Genomic DNA, 21,200 nt, shown 5'->3' with positions numbered 1-21,200 from the left:
GTACACGGAGAAAACACTTAAATTAAACCATCTTTTACTTTCTAAAATCATTTCATGTAGCTATTTTGAAAAAAAAAAAATGTTTTGAAAAAAATTTTACGTGGACGTCCGGATGTCACCCCATTTTGGATGTACCAATGATTACTCCCGAACAAATTGATATTTCCAGACCGGACTTTTTTTATTAGTTTACGAATGCGATGAACTGGGTCCGTATTTCATATCAGTAGTCTAGTTTACGTATTTTTTTTTTTAAATTGAATTTTTATTAAAATTTATTACGATATAACCGTACAAAGACAAACGAATTTTTCTTATTTGTCACGTGAAAACTATGGCGCCACTTGATAAAGCTAGATTTTTTTAGACTGCGTGCGCATATAACAAGAAAAAAGGGCGCTGATATTTAAAAAAAAAAAATACTCTGTAAGAAATTACTTAATTATAATTTTCTTTTTTTTTATCAGTTACACAATTTATTTTTTCTTAAAAAATGAATGAGCGTTATGAGGCGTGCACTTTTGGATTTTCCAAACTTTTTTAAAATTAATTTTAACTCGATAAAATATAAATAAATGATTATATGTTTATATTTAGACTATAAATAATCTAAAATAATTTTGAAAAATGCAATTACATAAAAAAAACATTGAGAAATTTGGATTCGAAAATAAGGTCTTTCTTAACGATACTTGAAAAAATGAAATTTTTTGCGGTAAATAGTTTATACCTTGGAATTAAATTTTACTATTTTTTTAATTTTAAAAATATGTAAAATTGTCATGAAATATCAACAATTGTGATTATTAACAGATTTTAATAATGAAATAATAAGATCAAATAGGGTATCAATAGTGGAGGCCCTGTCAATAATAAGGGCTTTACTTTATAGCAGTTACATTTTTCTGTTATCGTGTTCAACAAAAAATTATTAGCTGATTAAAAGGTAGTTACGGATAGCTCCACTGGAAGCGCCCTTGGCGCATAACTAAAAGATCCGGGTTCGATTGAATTACAATAACTTAAAAATGTAGAGCTAAACATACTGAAGTTTAATCAAGATGACTATAGCCCATATTTAACTAAAAATAATTCAAGTAACTATGTTATTGGGGTATAATATAATAAATAATTTTAAGTATAAGAACTTCAGTCAAATAGTGGTGATGCTAACTAACTAGACTTTTCGAGTTCCGAAGACTTCGGAAAAATTTCAGACCACGAAATAAGTTTCTTATCTATTTGATCTTAACTTTGCAAATAGTTAAATGGATATAGTTCTGAACTTGCTACGAAAAAACTTTTGAATTGAAAAAAAAATTATGAAGTTTTTGGTATCTGTCTGATTCTCAAAATTCAAGTTCTAGACTCAGCACTTTAAGATCTACATTTTCTTCCAAATCACGTATGTTCACTTTGAATTCCTTACAAGTCCTTTGTCTACTTTGATAGCTAGACTGGGGTTTCCGCTGACATTGTTTCTCAGAGATATGCAGCCCTCTTTGGCTATTTTGAATATATTTAGCTCAACAACGTTAATATTAGTCATCGAACCACAATCAATACAATTGTGGACATAAACCAGTACTGTTTGAAATTTAAAAATAAATCTCTTTTAATACAGCTTAATTTTAGAAGTAGAATTAGTTTTAGTAAACTTTATCGCCACTAAATACGAGTACAATAAAACCGATGATGTCATACGGAAATTCATTGATTTACTTATAAAAAAAAAACCTATAAACCTACCCTCTGGAATAATGCAATCTTTTTTAAAAATAACTTGTCAAAACTCAAGTGGCGTCAATTAATTCTCGTGAGAATTTTAGTTATATTTGGAGGTTTGACCACCGAGGATTGAAAGCAGAAAACAAACAAAAAATCGCTGCTCAGCACCACAATTTTCTTCTTTTACCATACACCATTAATATATTTTGCATTTAGTACGGATTATTATTTTAATGCACTTAAGCAATTTCTGTTGAATTTTATTTTTAATCTGTTAGAGAGTACAATGACCTTTGTCTCTGCCCTTTCTATCGACGGACATTATTCGGTATTAAAAAATTAGTCACTTCCTGTGAAAAGAAATCTTGATATCGCTGGATAAGAGTATTAACTCTATCAGACTCTTATATGCATTGGTACAAAAATTAAACTTCTATCAGACCTTTGAGCTCAAAGAGCTCGAAAGCATACACAGAAAAAAGCTTCACTTGAGCCAAGAAAATATTTTTCTTCTTAATTATTTTCTTGAGCAAAAAAAAATTTTTTTTTGACACAAGAAATTTCACTTATTCCAACAAAATTAATTCTCTTGCTTTCAGAAATACGTATCTTGATCCAAGAAAATTAATTTAAATCAAGAAGAAAATCTTGTTGTTTTGAAAAAATTTAGCCTCTTGCTCCAAAAAATTTAGTTCTTGATAGAAGTAAATTTTCTTGTCTTGAGAACATTTCTCTCTTGCTCCAAAAAATTAAATATAAAGATAGAAGTAAATTTTCATTGATATTTTTATTGATTAACATGTCAAAAGGGAAGATAAAATAATATTAAATCATTTTTAACTTCCCGCTAAGAAAATCGAAGATTTTCAAAAATCGGGAAGTTATTGTTTTCACACCGTTTTGCAAAAATCGAGTTTTCATCATATCTCGACGTTCGAAGGTCATAGGAAGCTTCCCTGACTACTCTCGCGAGGTTGTCACTGTGTGTGTGTGTGTGTGTGTGTGTGTGTGTGTTTGTGTGTGTGTGAAAATATGTGAACCGCTTATCACTTTTGAACAGCTCATCCGATTTTATCGCGATTGGTGTCATTTGAAAGGGCTTGGCCAAACTTAGATTTTGATTATAATTTGGACCGATTCGAATCAGCAGATTTTGAGAAATCTTAAAAAAACTAAGAAAAAAAATTTTTTCAAATGTGGTTTTTTTTGGATAACTTTTAAACGGCCCCACCGATCGATTCCAAAAACTAATCAGCTCTAGACAATAAAAAACCACGTCAATCGCCACCAAGCTGGTCGAAATCGGTTAATTCGTTCGAGAGATATCGTGAACGAAAGAAAACCGAAAAAAGTGTTTTTTCGAAATTACTCCGAAATTTTTGGTTCGAACAATTAAAACCTGAAAATTCTTCATGAGGCTGATAAAACTGCGTCGAATGCCGCCAACCGCGTGAAAATCGGTTGATCTATTCAAAAGTTATTGCGGTTTGAAAATTCCAAAAGTAGTGTTCTATGAAACTTCTATCAGACTTCTGAGCTCGAAGAGCTCAAATGCATAGAAATACTATCTCTTTGAGCTCAGCGAGCTCAAAATATCACATAAATTATATTTTGAGCTCAAAAATCTCAAAATCGTCATAAGTACAATTTTAAGCGCCCAGGTATGGAATTAGCGGAAAGTTGCAGGGATGGCCTTTAGGGTAAACCGTTTTACTAATTTTTTTTCATTCAATATGCATAATTGCAAGCTAAAATAATATAAAATGGGTATCAAATATTCAAGAGAAAAATTTTCTGAAGGTGAGAAAATTTTTTTCTCAGCTGAAGTAGGTGGCACTGCTTCCCTAAAGTATCTAAAAATCTTGATCAAATATAAAAATTTATTGTATCAAGTATTTATGATAATTTGAATTAAGAAAAAACGACTTCCACGAAGAATAGAATTTCAAGAAAAATTTTTACTTCGGCCACACAACTTCGATCTTCCTTCAGGCACCCGAAAATTTTCTTGAGCCTAGAATTTTGTTCTCCAGTCAAAAAATTTTTCTTTCTGTGTAATAAGTACAATTTTGAGCGCTTCAGTGTACTGATAAAAAAATATCTTCATTCTAGAAAAATATTCTTGATCCAAGAAAATTATTTTGGAGAGAACTAGTTGTCTTACTTCAAGAATTTCTTGTCATGTATTCATTTTTCTTGGAATGAGAAATCTAATTACTCCAATCGATAACATTTTTACTTGGTTCAAGACTATATTATCTTCGATCGATACAAGTGAATTCTTTATTCAAAAACGATCTCTTCAATAAAGAATAATTTTATTTCATTTCAAGAGTTATTGATTGTTGATTCAAGCACAAATTTTTTTATTTATAATGTTATAAGTTTAAGTCAGAAAATTACTTTGAAGTAAAAAAATTTGGATTTCTCTATATGCCGAAAAATATTTATTAATACAGAGAATAGCAAAAATACAAAAATTTATATGCTTAAAATAAGAAAAATAATATCTTAATTAGAGATGTGCATTTACCGGTATTTTGATTTTATGTGACGAGACCGTCATAAATACCGTTTTGTGACGGTAAGTAGAATGAGTATAATTTGTTAAGGGATGAATAACGAAATTTAAATAATTTTATTATTTAAAACTTTGCTTGAAATTAACAAATAATAATATTTTTTTTTCGAATATTTTTATTATCATAACATCTTAGTTGTTAGGTTCAATAAATAAATTATTTTAATTATTTGTTGACTTATAATATTTAAATAAATATTAATTTAATTTCATAAAACTCTAATCTCTCTAGTTGATTCACATAGCCACATGCATAAATTTTGAGTTGACAAGGACAAAATAAACTCTACATAACCGCTAAAATACATTATTATTTGTAATTGAAGTTGATTCCACTAGATGGCGATAGTTTGTGACTGTCTCGTCATAACACTATCGGTCACAAAACCGTCTTGTGACGGTAAAAAGTTGGTAAAATTACTCGTCACGTGACCAATGTACATCTCTAATCTTAATTCAAGAGTCACGCCATACTTGGAACAAGTCGGTAATATCTTGAACCAATGTGACCAAGAAATTCTTGGGCGAAGTTTTATATTTCTTATTTTAAAACAACCAAGTTTCTTGATTCGATAATCAATTCCTTAAGTTAAGATGATTAAATTACTTAAAATAAAAATGACATTTTGAAGAAAAAGTTTTTCTTGAATCGTCATTTTATTTATCAGTGTAAGAAAAATGTCTTCATTCAAGAAAAATATTCTCGATCCAAGAAAATTATTTTGACGAGAATTAGTTGTCTTACTTCAAGAATTTCTTGTCTTGTATTCATGTTTCTTGGAATGAGAAATCTAATCACTCCGATCGATAACATTTTCATTTAGTTCAAGACTATATTATCTTCGATCGATACAAGTGAATTCTTTATTCCAAAACTATTCTCTTCAATAAAGAATAATTTTATTTCAATTCAAGAATTATTGATTGTTGATTCAAGAACAAATTTTTTTATTTATAATGTTATAAGTTTAAGTTAGAAAAAAACTTTGAAATAAAAAAATTTGTATTTCTTGATATGCCGAAAAACATTTATTAATACAGAGAATAGCAAAAATATAAAAATTTATGTGCTTAAAACAAGTAAAATAATATCTTAATTCAAGAGTCGTGCCATACTTGGAACAAGTCGGTAAAATCTTGAACCAATGTTACCGTCTATCTTAATCCGAGAGAAAGAAATTCTTGGGCGAAGTTGTATATATCTTATTTCAAAACAACCAAGTTTCTTGATTCGAGAATCAATTTCTTAAGTTAAGAGAATTGAGTTACTTAAAACAAGATTGACATTTTGAAGAAAAAGTTTTCTTGAATAATATCATTTTTTCTATCAGTGTATGGAATTAGCGGAAAGTTGCAGGGATGACCTTTAGGGTCAACCTTTCTTACTAATTTTTTTTACTTATTTTTTTCTAAAAAATATAAATGACAATCATTATACTGTATTAGAAAGGAATTACAGTCGAGTAAAGAAGTATTGTAGTCCGAGAAACAAATTTCAAAGCTTATATCGGATACTCGACTGCAGTTTAGTTTTTCTCGTTTTTTGGAACCAAACAGCTCAGACTTAACTCTCTTGAAAAAGAACAATTCAACTTAAATGATAATTCTGATAATCAAAAATAGATTCCGCTTTCTCTTTCCATTGAAAAGTTGAACGAGAAAAATGTAATTTATGCGACTGTCGACTCATAAAATATCAACAGTACTACCACAACAGTTTGAATAAGTTAAATTCATACTTTTGACCTCGACAAATTTAAAAACTTGCTAGTAAGTATATTTCGAGCTTTTGAAGCTTATAAAAAAGAAAAAATATTCGAAATAACCTGCAAATATTTTCCAGACATTATTTCATTGTCCAGACATTGTATAATTAAATTTATCCGTGGATAAAAATTTCTTGTTAACTCTATTAACAGATGTAATACTATTTTAAGCATCGAATAAAATAAATAGAATTAGAGAGCAGTAAAAGAGGAACTCAACACGAGGGAGTGTAAGAAGGAAGTTTAAAAAAAAAATGAAACAAAAAGAAAAGAAAACATTTATTTCCATCCTACCTTATTGGACCACGTATCCGGTTCTTATTTAAGCCAATACTTTTACAGCAACAAACAGTTTTTAAAAGGGTGCTTTAATTTATTAATTATAAACTCAATAATAGTTTATTTTATTAATTTTACGAGAACAGAATACGTTATTGATGTTAATTTTATCCTAATCTTCGAAAATCGAGGCAGATTTCAAAATTTATTTAATTTGATATCATTTAATTTAACGTGAACAAATCTTTATAATGGTCTAAAATTTTAATTAAGATCAAATTTTTAATCATAAAAATAATTCGTAAATCAAATATTCCCGTGTAAAAAAAAAGTTTCCTGAAAAGTTCCGGAATAATTCCTGGTCCGGAACGTTCCTATGGTAAGACAATCCGGAACATCCCCGGAATACTTTTGCAATGTTCTCGAAATAGTTCTGGATCATTCATGGAACACTTCCGGAACATTTCCGGAAAATCTCCGACAGACTTATAAAACATCGCTGGAATACTTCGAGAATAAATTAGGAATACTTCCGGAACATAATCCAAACGTTTACCGGAAATGTTTCAGAAGTATTCGAGGATTTTTCCAGGCATATTTTAAACATATCCCCGATGTATTCCCGATATATTTTGTAACTGTTCCCGATTTGTTCCAGAATTATTTCGGAAATATTCCAGGAGTTAACCGGAGATGTTCCGGAAGTATTCCTAATTTATTCTGGAAGTATTCCAGCGATGTTCTATAAATCTGCCGGAGATTTTCCGGAAATGTTCCGGAAGTGTTCCACGGATGTTCCAGAACTATTTCGAGAACATTGCAGAAGTATTCCGGGGATGTTCCGGATTGTCTTATCATAGGAACATTCCGGACCAGGAACTATTCCGCAACTTTTCAGGAAATTTTTTTTTTACACGGGTTGTGTCGTTTAAAGAATTTTTTTTACATTTCATCAACTAAAACATGTTATGATAACTAAATTAATAATTTTTATGTTATTGCAGAAAGAGTGGAGGGAAAGTTATTCAGAATTTAAACGAAAAGTTGCTGGGTGTGTACGAAAAAGCCAAGAAGAGTGTTTGTAGGGGTTAAAAAAACTAAAAAAATGATAACTAAAAGACTTATTTAATTCTGGTAAGTAATTATCTCTAGCTAAATAATTGAATTTTGTAAATTAAGAACATGTTAGTACAGTCTGGTGTCAGTAATTCAGACTGGACCAGTGACAACAAATGCTAATTTAACATATCGGTTTGTTTATTTGGAACACATGTAAAATTCACTCAAGAAAGTTATCAGACTGACTGTAAATACTCTAAACACTGCTTAAAAAAATTAAACTACACTGATAGAAGGATTTGTTTATAGTTCAAAATATTTGTTAATAAATTATTAACAAATCATTTATTAGAGACTATTTTTTAGTATTAAACAAATATTTCTTAGTATTTAAAATGATTTGTTTGCATTTAATAAATCTGATATTCATTTATTAAATATTAATAAATCTTTTTAAATACAAAGAAATATTTGTTAAGGTATTACCCTCGCCAGAGTCGTTTTCTTAGGATTTTTTTTAAAATTTGGCAGATTAATATTTATATAATTCTGCATCGATTGGCGTAATTTGAGAATTTTTGACCATCTAGTTTCCGAGATATTTAATTTCAAAGTTTGAGTTTTGAACGCTCTTATACATTATGGTATACGGTATATCGAAAAGTTTACCTACAAACATTTTTATATCTCAGAAACTTTTCTTAGGATCTTTTTAAAAAACTAGAGTAACGTTAACTAACGACTAAATAATTAAAAAAAAAAAAATTAATTGATAATTACCACACAGTTTCAGAGATATTTATTAATAAGTAATGAAAAATTTACCAGACTTTAGCCGAGGAGGGGATACGTTAATAAAGCTGTGGCAACAGCGCAAGTTTTGTGAGCCGCGAAAGAAGTATGAGACGCGCATCCGCTGACAAATTTGAAAATTTGAATTTAGTTAGGTTAATATTATAGTTATTAATTTTATTTATTTAAAAAAAATAATGATTATTTTATGAAAATAAGTATTTTTCTATATTTATAAAAATTCAAAAAGTTATAAAAATAAATTTCATAAGTTATAAAAATAATAGTCAGATGAAAAAATAAAAAAAATACTAAAATTTAAAATCAGTTAATACATCAACATAAAAAAATTAGTTACTGATTTTTCTTAAAAAACAAAACAATATTGTCAATTATTTTTTTTTTATTTATTATTTGCATCGTTATTTTCATATTTGCTAAAGATTTTTGTCGTTTTTCAAGGACTTCTTTTTATGAATCGTCCTTTATAAGTCAATTTTTTAAACATTGTAATTATATTTCTGAATAAATGTAAGTAAATAAATCCGAACAAAAACAGTTTCACTGTAAAAAATCGCGCCAAATCCACGTTCATAAGATTATTAAGAAAAAAAAATTTGTTTTTTTCTTTACAAAAATATATAAAATAAAAAAATTAAAAAATCCAAGTAACCGATATGATTGTTTATGATTTTCGGAAATTAAAAAAAATTGTGTTACAAATTTAAAAATTAAAAAAAAAATTTGGAACATATTTAGTGTGCGCGGTTGCAAAATATTTTACTTTTAATGAAATTCGTAAAATCTATTTACTAGGACTTTAAAAAAATTTAAATACACAATGACGCACACCAAGTACGTTCCAAAATTTTTTTCTTAATTTTTAAATTTATAACACAATTTTTTTTAATTTCCGAAAATCATAAACAATCATATCGGTTACTTGGATTTTTTTATTTTTTTATTTTATATATTTTTGTAAAGAAAAAAACAAATTTTTTTTTCTTAATAGTCTTATGAACGTGGACTTGGCGCGATTTTTTACAGTGAAACTGTTTTTGTTCGGATTTTAGTATTTTTTGTAATTATAATAAAAATTTACAATTGGTACCAACTTAAATCTCGCGTTGGTTGCATTTTTTATAGCAAACTATCCCCTTGAAACTACAGTTTATGTAAAAATAATTCCAGTGCACCCTGGCGGGTGTAGATGCAAGCTGTGAAATATCTTTTTTTAACTGTAGTTTCCCATCTAATGAAGGATTACTATGCATTCTCGAATTATTTAGTCTGTGACAGATCACTTTGCCCATCGAAAAAAAGTCAGGATCGAAATTTTTGCGTTGCTATAGTTTGTGCTGATTAAATTTAATAATTTCAATTAGATTAATTGTTATAAGTGAATATAATTAATTAATAACAGTCAAATAAAGTATGAATTACTGTTATAATATACAATTTAGGAAAAAAAAGTACCGTAGAATTAAATAAAATTTTGCAACCTCAAAATACCGTTCTGCTTACAGTAAACATAGTCGGTAGTCTGGCGCTCCGTTTACAGCAGATTTGAACGGAACTTGGCGCCAGATTCTACCGAATCTGTGGATAAATAGACGCATGTATCAAAACAGAGGTTAGTCTACAGCTGATCCAAAACACTACAGTATCACCACTATAAAATATATTGACGCTCATGCAATGTTGCCAGACTTCAGACGATCAGTTTCTCGTTCGTGATTAGCTGAAATAAGTACATAAACAGCAAAAAGTTTTAGGCTTATCAATAATGACTATCCGATATATGTACCGTACACTCTCGCATAAACTTTTGACGACGGAAGTCGCGAGGGTAATACCTTAAGGACTAAACAGTGGTCTCTAATAAATGATTTGTTAAATATTAACAAATATTTTTAACTATAAACAAATCCTTCTATCAGTGTAGATAATTTACTTTCGGCACTCTCTTGCGACCTACATCAAAGTATAGTAAATGAAATTTTTTGTTGATAATTAGTTTTCTACCTTAACCTAGCTGAATTTTAATAATTCTGGCTTATAAGTAATCTGAACTAAAATAAAGAGTAACCAAAAAATTAAATCAATCTCAAAAATTATATTGGTTGCACGTTTATTAGTAATTTCTTTATGGAAAAGTTTATTTAGTTAACTATATGATGGGTCCTAAGATAAGACAGTTTTATGCTTGAACATGCACTACCTATTTATCATTTTATTATTTTTTTTTAATGATTAAATTTAAAAATAAAAGAATCAATTTACGAAGGACTATTATTTACGTACTCCTGACAAGTTTAATGATTTTTTATTCAATAATTACTTGGTCAAAAATCGTCCCAGTATCTTGTTCAAAATTTAAATATTCACCTGTCCTACATGTTCTTAATGTCAAAATCTCGCTTATCGCGACCCAAATGCCAAAAGAGCACATATTAATTTATACGCCCTTTGGCTTTGCAGTGTCAAAAAAGCGTATACATTTTTTTTTTATTAATCGCTTTATTAACACTTTCTAAGCCTAAAAATAAAATAATAAATTTTCAAAGCCAAAAGGGCGTATGTTTTAACTTATACGCCCTTTTAGCTTTAGGACATTGAAAATTTAGTGACCTAAAGTCAAAAGGGCGCATAATTTTTTTTGCCGATTGCTTTGAATTGTGAGTTATATGTTACTAATTTTGCTGCAAAATTGAAAAAATATATTGATTATTAAATTACAAATAGGTATTTTTAAAGATTATTATTACAATTTTAATACAAATTCTGTTTATAATTTTAATTGAAAAAGAAAAAAAAAACACCAGCGGAAATGAAAAAAGTTTATCAAGGTGCAATTCCTACACCTTCTTGGGAAATTCAACAATATTAAATGATCTGGATTTATTTTTTAAAGTTAAATTTTATATTTCAGAGCAAAATTGAAAGTTTTTTTATACACCCTCTTGGCTTTAGGCTAAACTTTTTCTAAAGCCAAAAGAGCGTATGTTTTGAGATATGCCCTTTTGGCATTAGTACATAGAAAAATTTTTTTTGACAAATCTACGTTTTGAGCAGTTCTAAGTTGAATGGCGAAAAAAAAATTTTTTATACGCCCTTTTAGCATAAAACTCTATCTAGCTGCTGTAATACACCCTTTTGGCATTTGGGTCGCGATATAATATCCTTTGTTATTTATTATTGAGCTCAATAATACTAGTATGTAACCAGTATGTAGCCTATAAGATATCAAAATAATACAAGATATACACAATTGGGAAAAAAAACTTATAAAACAAAAATCTTTTGTATCAAGTGTGTGTCATGGTATGAATAACCCAAGGATCAATGACGTAAGATTTCATACATCTGCAAAACACATGAGTCATCGCGAAACAGTGTATATCTCTTTACATTTACTTTACACACAATTCTTGAAAAACATACGTATTAAATATTTAACTTTTTTTTCAAAACAATTATACAAAAACAATTGAATTATAAATATCGTCGTTCAAAATGCGCTTCATATTATTAACATTCACTCCGCAAAATACTTACTAGCAAAAATGATGAACCAAAAAATTTTTGTTATAACGTCGAACGTATTTCGTCTAGAAATATAAAATTTTAACGAAAAAATTTGGTAAAGTTTTATTTAGAGAAAATCTTGTAAATTCAAAATGTTTTTTTGTGCATTTTAACTTGAATTAGCCACTCAATGTTTAAAAGCCTTAGGTTAGGAGCCAAATGAACTAAATGACCTGTTTTTATTAACCTAGTTGTTTTTGTTTGTAGTTTCTAAAAAATAAAATGTTAAAAGCTGTTTTCTATTATTTTAAACTTTTAAAAAAATTAAAATGTTCTCGATGATTACCACTTTCAATTTTTTTTTCCGCCTCAATTCCTTTCACTCTGAAATTCCTCCTATAATCCTTAAAAGTTTTTAATCGATTGAAAAACGATAAAACCCTAGTGGTTTTAGTGACCCGACAAGGAATTAAAATTTATTTGTAATGTATATAACGTTTTGCAAAAAATAATTTATTATTTTCCGAAAAATTTTTTCTGGTAATTTTATAGCTTTCTGAGCTATTGTGTTAAAATTTATCTTTAATTGTCTTGAAAGCTTTTTGGATTAAAAATATTTTTTCCTATAGAATATTTGTTATTTTTTTGACTAATTAAATTTCTCTTTTTTCCGTTTGGTTAATTTTATAAACAAACCATTTTATTTAACAATTTTAAAAAACTCTCATAGTTTATAATTATAAATAAATTAGAATATTTAAATCGTGAGAAAAAAGAACACGTTGTTTAATTTTGAGGGCATGAACTCACTAAATTACCAATGTGCAATAAATATGAATTAACACAACCTACAAATAGTAGAAAGGTGTGTGAGCATAACTAGCATGTTAATTTGACAGACTGATGGGATACAACCGAGTGTCAAGCTTGATAATTATATCATATGTCATATAAAAAAAAAAGACACATTAGATAATATTTTCTCGGTTGACCTATTTCATTGTTTAATTTAATCAAAAAATAATTAAAAATTATGTTTATTTAATAACATGATTTATCGGAAGCAATATAATAAAATAAAATAAATTTATGTCAACAATTGTTGAGATTTATAGAGCAGAGAAATTAATTTACATATTTCTTTTATTGAATTGATTATTTTTAGAAAATTACTTACTAATATCAACAGATATAACTATAACTGTGACATATATATATAATATATTAGCAGACTAATCGAGAAAGAAAAATAATCATGATTTTAAAAGTCGTCAATAAAACAAAATATCTCTCAGATTGTAAAAAAATTTAAAATAATAATCATAAGTAAATAATTTTACTGATCTTTACAATAAAAAAGCAATAATTAACTAACACTATTAGAGGCATTCCATGCGAAATGGAAAAATGACTAAAGTTTTAAAATTTCTCTAATTCATTCTAATTTAGTCCTAATTTATTATTAAAAGTATATGTTTTACTAATTTGAAAAGAAAAATTTTTTTTAATCAATAAGAAAATCGATTTTTCTCTCCTAGTAACTTTTCAGCCGTACGTCAAATGTTGTTTCCATAGTTTTAAAAACAAAATTCATTGAATGTTCGTTATTAACTAACATATTAGTTATTATAATTTTAAGAACAAATATTTTATGTTCGTTATTAATTAACACCTAAGTTTATCAAGATCGTGTTGTCAGCATGCTAAATCCTTTATTTGTGTTTTTTAATTAGTTTTTTTTAATTATTCTAAATAATTTATAGTTAAATATATAAACAATAATATTTCTAAGGTTGAAATAACATAAAAGTCTTTTTAATAAACAACTTGATGTACACATTTTGTACTTGTCCCACCAGTCACAAATGCCTGTCCCACTAGTCACAATAAAAAAAATTAGGAAAACGTTTGACCCTAAAGGCCATCCCTGCAACTTCCCGCTAACTCCATAACTAAACGCTCAACATTTCACTTATTTTGTTTTTGAGCTCTTCGAGCTCAAAAGTACAATTTCTGTGTTATTTTGAGTTCTCCGGGCTCAAAGAGATAGCTTCTTTATGCTTTTGAGCTCTTCGAGCTCAAAAGTCTGATAGGAGTTTGATAAAACACTATTTTTTGAATTTTCAAACCGCAATAACTTTTGAATGAATGAACCGATTTTTACGTAGTTGGTGGCATTCGACGCAGTTTTTGAAACCTCATAACGAATTTTTAAGTTTAAATCGATCGAACAAGGAATTTCGAAGTAATTCCAAAAAAATACTTTTTTTGAAATTTTTCGTTTTTGATAACTCTCGAACGAATCAACCGATTTTAACGAGACTGGTGGCAATCGACGTGGTTTTTCAAACTTGAGAGCGGAATAGTTTTTGGAATTGATCGGTGCAACCGTTTAGAAGTTATTCCAAAAAAATGATTTTTTGAAAATTTTATGTTTGATACTCTTTGGATCGCCACCTATTTCGATCCGATCGATCAAGCCGTTCAAAAGTTATAAGAAGTTTGCACACACACACACACACACACACACACACACACACACACACACACACACACACACACACACACACACACACACACACACACACGCATACATAAAGCCGCACGGACACCATCGCGGGAATAGTCAGGAAAAATTTTTAACTTCCCGCTAAGAAAATCGAAGATTTTCAAAATTCGGGAATTTATTGGTTCTACCCCATTTTTCGAAAATCGAGTTTTCATCAGATCTCGACGTTTTGAGGTCCTAGGAAGCTTCCCTGACTATTCCCGCGAGGGTGTCACTATGTCTGTATGTGTGTGTGTGTGTGTGTGTGTGTGTGTGTAAGTATGTAAACCTCTTATAATTTTTGAACGGTTAAACCAATTTCATCGCGGTTGGTGCCATTCGAAAGGGCTTGGCCAAACTTAGATTTTGAATACAATTTGGACTGATTCGGACTGATGGATTGCGAAAAATCTAAAAAAAATTTTTTAAAAAGGTTTTTTTTTTTAATAACTTTTAAACGGCTGTATCAATCAACTCTAAAAACTAATCAGCTCTTAACATAAAAAAACCACGTCGATTGCCGCTAATCCGGTCAAAATCGGTTGATTCGTTCGAGAGATATCGTGCAGGAAAGAAAACCCAAAAAAGTGTTTTTTCAAAATTACACTCCGAAATTTCTAGTTTGACCAATTGAAACTTAGAAATTTTTTATGAGGCTTTAAAAATTTCGTAGAATGCCACCAACCGCGTAAAAATCGGTTCATTCATTCAAAAGTTATTGCGGTTTGAAAATTCAAAAAATAGTGTTCTATGAAACTTTTATCAGACTTTTGAGCTGAAGAGCTTAAAAGCATAGAAAAGGTATCTTTTCGAGCTTCGAGAGCTCAAAACAACACATAGATCTTATTTTTGAGCTCGAAGAGCTCAAAAACTTCGTCGGTGCAATTTTAAGCGCCCAGGTATTAACGGAATTAGCGAGAAGTAGCAGAAATGGTCTTTAGGGTCAACCGCTTTCCTAATTTTTTTAATTGTATCTACGTAGGTAATCAGTCTAATTCTTCATAATATTGAATGTTTGTAAGATAAATTTTGTATTGAGAGAGAAATATTTTTTAAAAGTTGAGTGGTCGAACTGAAATTGGACTTTAAGTATACCGCGGTAAGAGAGAAGGATTTTTCGATGTCCCACCAGTCACATTCAATCAAATGATAATTACGAGAAACTTAATAAGTAATCGAGGTTTTTGACAAAGGGATGTTGTTAATTAGTTATTTTTCTATATTATAAGATAAATTTTACTATAGTATAAGTTTCAGTCACATAATTATAGCTTATAATTGATGAAATTCCATAGTCAAATGTCCCAGCAGTCACTATGAAATGCCCCATTATTAATTTGTATTGCGATCATAAGCAAGAGTTATAAATAGGATTTAACTTGATAAAAAAAATAAAAAAATTCAACATTGCTACATGAGAAAGAAAACATAAAATAAAATAAAAATAGTGATTTATAGAAAAAAGAATAAAAGAAAAACTAAAATATAGAAAAAAACGTAAATGCTAATGTCAAGTTCAATACATTTTTTCATTACATGCAACCTTATATTAGTTGCATTGCAAATCATATGTGTATACATACAGCCAGCGAAAAGACAAGTCGACCTCGTGTTCCCTTCTTTGTACCGTTTGAAATCTATACGTCCAGACATACATATTACATGTATATTTGTATATTATACATGTATATTATATGTATATAACAATCCTAAGATATACTACACAGTAAAAAGTTTTTAATCTAATTTTTTTGGTTCAACAGATTCATCGCTTTCTATACTCGCTTAATATCATTTCTATGATGTTGCACTTGCCTCAGGATAAATTGTTATATGATAACTTCAGGATTCTGACTTGTGATCTTGCTGAGAAGAAGGATGATAAGCAGTTTTATATTTTAACGACAATCAAATTGTGGAATCAGCCGTCTGATCTCGGTTAAAATACTCTTGTCGAATTAAGGAAGTCATTTCGCTCCAGTTGAGTCACAACAACTGTAGTAGTCAATATTCGATAAATTAAAATAAAAAACCCATAAAAATTCCTAAAATTAAAAAATAAATAGTATATGAGGCATTAATTGTTGAAATTTTGAAAATTAAAAAAAAAATAGTTAAATACAAAAATTAATTTAACTTTTATAAATCAGCTGTTAGTTAGTAACCTGTTCGTGATTTGGCAACGCTATATATCAGTTGTTTACATTTTCATTTGCACAATATAACCCTCACCATGTTTAAGTTTTTGCAGTCAGTGTAAATAAATAAATTAATTAAAAATGTTTAGTCATAAAACCATAACATTCTAATGTCTCATGGCAAGAATGCTAGTATTTTTTAATTATTGTTTTATTTTTCAATTATGAAATATGAAAATTTGTTAACAATAAATTAACTAATAAGTATGTATAAAAAACATAAGTGCGTTAAAGTTTAGTTTGAATTTATTGAATGGTCTGAAGTTCGCGCGCTACGCAACGTTGCCAAATGTTCTGATGCCATTTAAATGTAGGTTACTCAAAAATTTTCTGAGATTTTATAATTTTAATTTCTCCATAAATTCCACGGCAACCTATATATTTTATTGCAAAAAATGAAACCTGAATATATCGAATACCTTATTTTTTTTTTTTTACCCCATCTAATCGGTGGTTAATGCCATAATTCGAGAAAGTTTTTAAGGTCTGACTTTCTCGTAAGACTGGGAAAAAATACTAACATTTTTAGAAATTTTTTTTCAAAAATTTCCACGGTAAAGAATAAATTGAACTTCACTAATAAATATATAAGGACTTTAACTATTAGATCAAACTTAATTTTATGCATAATCTAATATTTTTTTATTTAACATTGATGGCGAAAGGACCTCCTTAAGTGTGAATGTTACAATTGGGTTTTACAGCTGGCATATTTAAGTTGTAGAGTCTGAACGGCTGGACCGATTTTCTCGCGGTTGGTGTCATTCGAAAGGTCTTCGCCAAACTTAGATTTTCTGTAAGTTGAAACCGATTCGGACCAGTAGATTTCGAGAAATTGCAAAAAAAGTGAAAAAAAAAAATGTTTTTTTTTTTCATTTTTTTTAAATATCTCTGAATTGGCTGAACCGATCGACCTCAAAAACTATTCAGCTCTTAACCTTGGAAACCCGCATCGATCGCCACCAAAAGCGTCAGAATCGGTTGATGTGTTCGTGAGATATCGTTATCGAAAAAAATCGAAAAAAGTGTTTTTTTGTAATAACTCCGAAATGTTTCATCAAATCAATTTTTTTGTTCCAAATTATTCATAGAGCTCAAAAAACTACATCGATCGCCGCCAACCGCATGAAAATCGGTTGATTCATTCAAAAGTTATAGCAGTTTGAAAATTTTAAAAATCGTGTTTCATCAAACTTTGATAAGATTTTTGAGCTCGAAGAGCTCAAAAGCACAGGAAAGCTATCTCTTTGAGCTCGGAGAGCTCAAAATAATACTCCTATACATAAATTGTATTTTTGAGCTCGAAGAGCTCAAAAACATCAATGCAATTTTAAGCACTTAGCTACGAAATGAGCGGGAAGTTGCAGGGATAGCCTTCAGGGTCAACGGTTTTCCTAATTTTTTTTATTTATTTAAGAAGCAAAATGTCTTTTAAAAATGTCATAAGTATTGAAACTAGTATTTTTCCATGATATTTATGTGTAAATATTATTCTAAAAGTGCGATAGAAAATAAATAGAGACAATTTTAGTTCAAAAATTCACTTGATTTTTGTAAGATGAGAGTAGAACACTACCTCATCCGCTTCGCTTATGAGGCGTGCAATTTATTTGAAAAGTACCCAAACTATAGTGTTATAAATATCAAAATATCATTTAGCCCAAGTTTTCTTATTCATAATCCGTAAATATCGGTAGTCACATAGTGTAAAGTATAAAAGCTTTTGTTAATATCATATACTGACTCTGTTAATTGTATTTACGGCCCTCAGGGAGCACTTCTTCTAGGGCCGCTTAATTTAACAAATAAATCAATGTTTCTCAATTCTCACTTCGACTCAGCCTACTCATCGAACAGCAACAGGATTTATCCCAACGTTTTTATTAAACTCTCGCTAATGCTATCGTACTTTACTCAACAACCCAAACATTGGGTACAGTACTATACAAACACAACTATAAACCCAGAACCTGAACAACAGGATATTGGGTTAGAATCCTGTGCAACTATATATAGTGCTACTATAGTGCTACCATATCTAAACTTGTATTCTAAAACTCAACAAGCATCTCGTAAGGATTATTCATAACTTATCCTACTTATCCCTTATTAGGAAAAGAGATTTTAAGAGATTAATCCAATGCGAAATGAATATTTATATGAGCACATATAGATAGTGTTCGAACCAAATCCATTTTAATCTTTTCAAATCGTTTCCAATTATTTAAAGTTCCATTTTGTAATCAGAGAACTCCAAAACTCAATCGCTTAATCGAAAAATGTACGTGTATATGTGAGCACGTATGTGTACGTTCATATGTTTGTACGAATGTTTATGGAGGTCCTTGGTTAATTAATCAACATCAATTTCTTTCATGCACTGTGTATACCTGGTACAAATTAAAAAATTTTTAATTATTTTCAATTGCTTTATCTAATCAAACGGGCGTAAATTAAACGATTAAATTTAGAATGAAAAAAAAATTAATTTTTTATAATTAATCAAAACACAAATTCTTCAATCAAGAAAAATTCACTTCGAGCAAAAAAAAACTTTAATTTAGAATTTTTCTACTTAAATGAAGACGAAAAAATTTTTCAGAAATCTACAGAAAAAATATACATGGAAAATATATAAAAAAACATTTAAGCAAATATATAAAAAGTTTATACTCCATATATATTTAATTTATATGAATTTTTGCTGAAAATGTATATGAACAATTTTTTATGTTTGCCTGTATGTTTATATATAAGTTGCATCGATCCAATCTTTGAAATTTTCTGAAAATCAGTAAGAGGTGATTGGCTTAATTAAGCCGTCAACTAATGAAAATTAATTTAGCATATTATGGCAAAAAAAAATTGACATGTCGAAATTTTAAAAAATAAAAAATGCAAAAGTTTTTGGAACAAATTTTTTTCTTAAATAAAATTAAAAAATTGTCAAGTAATTGATAACTTTAATGTCATCGTTAACTTTCCAATTTAAGTATGCTTTCAATAATTTATATTTGTTACGATACTCAAGTCAGCTGACAGCTGTCAATTTTGTATATTTTTATAAAAAATCAATATAATAAAAAAATGATTTTTAAAATTTTCACTAATGATTTTTTTTAATTTTCAGGAAAATTAATTTAGCAGATATTTAATAATTTTAATAATTTTTGTGATAAATATATTATTGAAAAAAAATTGACATGTAAAAATTAAAAAAAATTAAAACTTCAATATTTTTAAAATAATTTTTTTTATTAAATTTATTTGTTAAAAAACAATTTTAAATAATCAGCTGACTGCTAACTTTAATGTCATTTAATTTTTACATATGGAATTTTTTTATCAATAATTTCATTGATAAAAAATTATGAAAAAATTTGACATTAAAGTTAGCAATCACTTTACAATATTCTAATTTCATTTAACAAAAAAATTTTTTCCAAAAAATTGTTTTTAAAAAATTGCATTTTCTATTTTGTAAAATTTCTACGTCAATTTTTTTTTCTATTTTTTTGCCGTAATTTATTTGTTATAAAATTCTTAAAGTTATTAAGAGCGGTTGATAGTTGATTTTCAAACGTGTTTTTCTCATGTAGGTGATAAAATTTCGAAAAAAAACGTTTCGCTCTTCGATAGATAATTAAATTATCTATCGAAGAGCGAAGCGCTTTTTTGGAAAATTTTCATTTATTTATGCATAGAATGCGTTTTAAGATTACATTTGTTGTACAAATATGACAGAGATACTTTCGTTTGTCCAATAGAGGGCGAGAGAGAAAAAATGTAAACCCTTCTTAAACACATCGCATTCCAGATGCCATAAGGTTGTATACCGGCAAAAGGTCCCGGTGAAAAGCCATAAGGGCGTATAATAGTATATTACACTATTAGGGCAGAAATCTCAAACTTCTGCCCGTGTAGTGTATACTATTTTTCTTTATAGCCGGTCGAAAGTACGTAAAATATTTCATGTACTGTATCGAAAAAAAATTGATGCCTGCCCCCGACATTTGCGGCACGAGCTAAGCGAGTGCTGCTGGTCGGGGGGGCAGGCATCAAATAAAAAAAAAATTAATGTAAAATCAAATAAAAAATAAGGTAAAAGCCCCAATATATGATCATATACCAGTATATGATCACTCCATGTATTTGTATATCTATATTCACAAATATAGGTATACAAATACATGGAGTGATCATGTACTGGTACATGATCATATATTGGGGCTTTTACCTTAATTAAAAAACATTTTTTTTTTTAATTTTCAGATTAAATAAAACTGAAATTTCTTGAATTCAACAAACATAATAAAGATTATTCTCGGTTAAAAATAGAAAAAACGAGCATATTATCTGAAAATTAACAATAATTAATAAAAATCAAATTAAATTGTTGTTACTGTGTACATTTTTCTAAATAATTCATTAATTAAATAAAGTTGATCCATTTTACACACGTCACTGTCAAACTGAATCTCAGTACAGTACAACCTGGTGATAAGTTACATCGGATGATCTACTCACTCTTACGACAGTTATATTTTTATCTATATCTCTATCTATATATGAAATATTGCATGTAAGTAGAAGAAAGAAAGAAATATAACCAAGTTGTATTGTACCATCAATCGTAAATGATCAGCGTAAACAAAACATAGTTAGTAACAAATGACTAATGTCAGTCGCGGTAGCAAAAGCATTTGCTCCCGCTGTTATAG

At 28.5% G+C, this 21,200-nt stretch overlaps 1 protein-coding gene across 1 annotated transcript in view; it reads right to left on the bottom strand.

Moving 5' to 3' along the window:
• LOC123271216 overlaps positions 1-21,200 on the bottom strand; it is a 353,707-nt gene that overhangs the window by 327,714 nt on the left and 4,793 nt on the right. The window lies entirely within an intron of this gene.

The sequence above is a fragment of the Cotesia glomerata genome, linkage group LG9 (genome assembly GCF_020080835.1).
Source record: "Cotesia glomerata isolate CgM1 linkage group LG9, MPM_Cglom_v2.3, whole genome shotgun sequence".
NCBI lineage: Eukaryota > Metazoa > Arthropoda > Insecta > Hymenoptera > Braconidae > Cotesia > Cotesia glomerata.
The sequence above is the reverse complement of the archived record's forward strand: the minus strand, read 5'-3'. Positions and strand labels throughout refer to the sequence as shown.